The 4,017-nt window shown below is 43.0% G+C and overlaps 1 long non-coding RNA gene across 1 annotated transcript; it reads right to left on the bottom strand.

Annotated features, from left to right (window-relative positions):
* Positions 1-268: 268 nt before the first annotated feature.
* LOC123112180 (uncharacterized) lies at positions 269-1,780 on the bottom strand. Its single transcript, XR_006455201.1, has 3 exons — positions 1,696-1,780; positions 699-1,357; positions 269-536 (listed from the first exon to the last, which is right to left on the bottom strand). It is a non-coding gene; the product is annotated as an uncharacterized lncRNA (long non-coding RNA).
* Between the last annotated feature and the right edge of the window lie 2,237 nt (positions 1,781-4,017).

The raw sequence follows: 4,017 nt of genomic DNA, 5'->3' as shown, positions 1-4,017 counted from the left end.
AGGAGCTTCAGGACAAGGTACTTCAGTCCATGTTTTTGTACTTTCTCGTTGCATTGCTTCAGTTTGGTTCCATGAACACTATGCTTCAGTTTCGGTTGCAGACCTGGTCATCACAGCGGGTGGGCACCATGGAGGAAGAGGATCTGGAGCAGAAGCTCTCACACGATGAAGTTGTGGACGGCGCCGAGAACGTCGGTGGAGACATGTTCGGAGAGGTTGTAACATATCTACAGAACTGAAGGATATGCTTTTTGTATTATCCCTGATCACAATGAACAAAGTATTTAGGACTAATGCATACATGATACTCGATCAATACTAATATGGACAATATTTGTTAAGTTTCTATCTACAAACCTACCAACTTTCTAAACATGAACTTCTCGCTAAGGTTGTTCTTCGGTATTAAAAACTGTTTTCTGCATTAACAACAAACACCTAAAGAGCATCATGCTTGCAACTAGAAAACATGTCTTCTTTTCCCCTTTTTCACACAAACTACTTTGCAAAAAATCATGACACAGTTTTTGCAGTACCTTGTGACCATGAGGTCACGGGTTCAAGTCCTGGAAACAGCCTCTTACAGAAATGTAGGGAAAGGCTGCGTGCAATAGACCCAAAGTGGTCGGACCCTTCCCCAGACCCTGCGCAAGCGGGAGCTACATGCACTGGGGCTGCCCTTACAGTTTTTGCAGTACAAGAACAACTTAAACACAATAATTCTCTGCAAACGAATTTTTGAAAGCACAATTTATTTATTTTTCACTGCATTTTCTCCACAATTGGAGCAACAAATGCCATCTATTTATTGTAAAATGGAAGTACGTAAACATTTGTAACATGAATTTTGCTAACAGACATGTACTGATAAACTACTGAAGCTATTTGTTAATGAACTGTACTTAGTTTGGACAGGCAGCTCAACCTCTTTTGGCACATGGGCACATGTATTAACATATCTAGTTGACAAGAGGTACCAAATGTCTGAAACAAGAAAAAGTACAGAAGCTGAATCAACACCGTACAACTTTTTGCTCCATGAACTAATGAATCCTCGCCCAGCCGCAATTTTTTTCTATTTGGATTCTATTGAACTGAAAAAACCCGACAACGTGTACTGAAAAAATACCTACGGTGTCAACTGAAAAAAGTGTACAAGTGTAGATGTGGGCATTGATCCGGTGCAGGGAGATGGCGGCGTCGCCGGCTGGGCTGCGGGCGGTGGCGGGATCCAGGGTGCCGGGGGGGTCTTGGGCAGGGCGGCGGTCGCTGTCGAAGATGGGGTAGCGTCGCGGCGGCCGCGACGGGAGATGGTGGCGGCGGCACATCAAGAATCAGAGAGGAAAATGTCCCTGTCCTGTTAAGTAAACAAACAGAATCATCCACATCATCAGCTAATAATGGGGAGGGATGTCCAGTGAGCTACCAAGCAACTGCATTTCAAGGAAATTACCAACCAAACGCCAATTATCATGTACTTATAGAGCATCAGAGAAGATGTTTCTTTTTGCACACATTTTTTTCTAGGTTTTCTGTTCTGAACTTGATCTAAACATTAATGGTAGTACTTCCCAAGGTGCCACATATTTACTCACTATGATGATGTATTTGTACTGCTCCAAAAACATTCATGGGAGCACAAAATAAGCATATTAAAATGGTGCACACTGGAATGTGATAGCTTCTGTGACCCACCTGAGGGAAAGGGTAGAAGTTCAGAAGCATAACAACAAGTTCAACTTCATTCAACAAGAAGAAAATCCATTTTATACTCCTGTATACACCCAACAAGCATCAAATTCCATATACCTGAACTTCCATTTATTGATATACTTGAATTTATTTGCTGTTAATGTACATGGACTTTGTAATTAAACATAGAAACCGAGAGAGATAGCAGTCTTTGAACTGAAACAAAATTAGGAATTGAATTGGACTAAATCAAGAAATTGAACTGAGTGTGCCATGATTTAGTCAATGTAGAAGATCATTCCATTTTGCTATCTCTCTCAGACACTCACATCACCCTGCTGAACCAACAAACAATAGCAGCGCACCAATGCAAGCAGTATGGGCTTCATGCACCAGCACACAGTAGCAACCAGTACTAGCGCATTTTCCGAACTCTCCTTTTCTTTTATCTCTTTTTTCTCAAACTTCCGCCGGTGAACCCTGGACTTATCTGCTTTTATAATTTGAAGTTTTTAAACATAATTGGTGTAAAGAAAAGCAGAGGATATCCGCAAGTGATTGTGTGATTGAAAGGTCTAAATAACTGGTTATTATGTCTTCGACTTTGAGAGCCCACCCAAGCTGAATCATCACTGTACCACTTTTGCTATGTATAACAAAGTGCAAGAAGAACCATAAATTCTAGAATCATTACACAGCCGCAGTTTTTTCTATTGGAATTCATTTAACTGAATAAAATCCTATAGTAGTGTACTGAAAAAAACACTACAAGGTGAACTGAAAAAGGCATACAAGCATAGATGGGGGCACTATCAGGGTAATTACTTGCCTGCCCAGATGGATCATCATAATTTACCGAAATCGCGTCACTGATTTCGCCGACAATCTGTCTTAACTTCATGAGACAAAAAAGAGCAGCAACAGTAGAGAGATGAGAGATGAGCAGTGGTCAGTTCACGGCTTCAAGTGAGGTTGACGAGGGAATAGGGGTCACAGTATATATTGGTCTCTTTTTCCACATTCTGCAAGGAGTAAATAAGTGTGAGAAAAGTTGCCTAAGGGAGAATAGGGTTCATATTGCTAATAAATGAACCGAAGAAAGAAAATAAAATCACATAGATAATAAATTATTATACCTTTTCCCAATAGACAGGATGCAACCGGCAGGAAAAAATGTATACAAATTCCAAATCAAGATCTCTTAGGGCAATTAACAACAATATTTTAAACCTGACAACGAAAAGGAAGCACATATACTACATGCAATAACTTAGTTGGTCACATCGGCAAATCATTTTACGAATGAGTCAATAGGAATCTACTTATATGTGTGTCACAAAGAAAATAGCAGGTAAAATCCTAACATATTTAAGATATTTAGATATTGAATATGGTGCATCTATTCTATATCAGTCATAAACTTTGCAAAGGCATATCAACTGACGGACTGAAGTTGCAGCACTTACATACTAATAACCTATTGGGAAGAGCACTTGTATACTATCCTGTTTGATGGAGCAATTTAAAAACTTGTTTGCTGTTAGAAATATCATTGTTCTAAAGCAAAGAAAAGGAATCCTGTACACCGGGTGCATCCATGGCCACTGTAATACATAAGAGTGAACACAAGTACATAATTAGCGAGAACACAAGTACAGAATTAGCGAGAACACAAGTTTAGTAACATGGTCAGTTCAGTACCATAGACAAGCAACCACGGCTAAATTATCATTAGTGCAAACGCACAAGTAGCTAAGCTGCGTCACATCATTGGCATACACGAGCAACACAGTGAAAAACCATCTCTTTTCCTTTAAAAACAACAAGCTGCAGTACATATACAAAAGCATATCAGCTAGAGAGAGGACAGCGGCATGGGAGAGAGGTCATCTTGCCGTAGTTGTACACATGATGGCAATTTCAAAAAGCTGACCTTCAGTAAGTGGCGAAGATGAACGACCGGCGAGCTGGCGGTGGCCTGGAAAGCCGATAAGCCAGCGGTTTGGGGCAGGTGCGCGCGTGGCAGGCGGCGTGGGGCGGGGCACGCTGCCGGCACCTGGAGGAGGACGGAGGCGCGCACAGGCGGCATCGGCGGCTGCTGCTGTGGGATGTAGGAGGTGGTGGTGGAGTGACGCCTGGATCCAGGGAGGTTGTGGCTCGGGTGGCGCCGGGAGCGAGGGAGGAGGATGGGGCAGGGCGTCGCCGGGATCCTGGGAGGTTGGGAGTCGGGCGGAGCCGGGACCGAGGAAGGAGGTAGGGGCGGGGCATCGTCGGGATCCAGGGAGAAGGTAGGGGTGGGCGGCACCGGGAGTCGGGGAGGTGGGG

This window comes from Triticum aestivum, chromosome 5B (assembly GCF_018294505.1).
Source record: "Triticum aestivum cultivar Chinese Spring chromosome 5B, IWGSC CS RefSeq v2.1, whole genome shotgun sequence".
Taxonomy (NCBI): domain Eukaryota; kingdom Viridiplantae; phylum Streptophyta; class Magnoliopsida; order Poales; family Poaceae; genus Triticum; species Triticum aestivum.
Note: the sequence above shows the minus strand (reverse complement) of the source record. Positions and strands in the feature narration are given on the sequence as shown.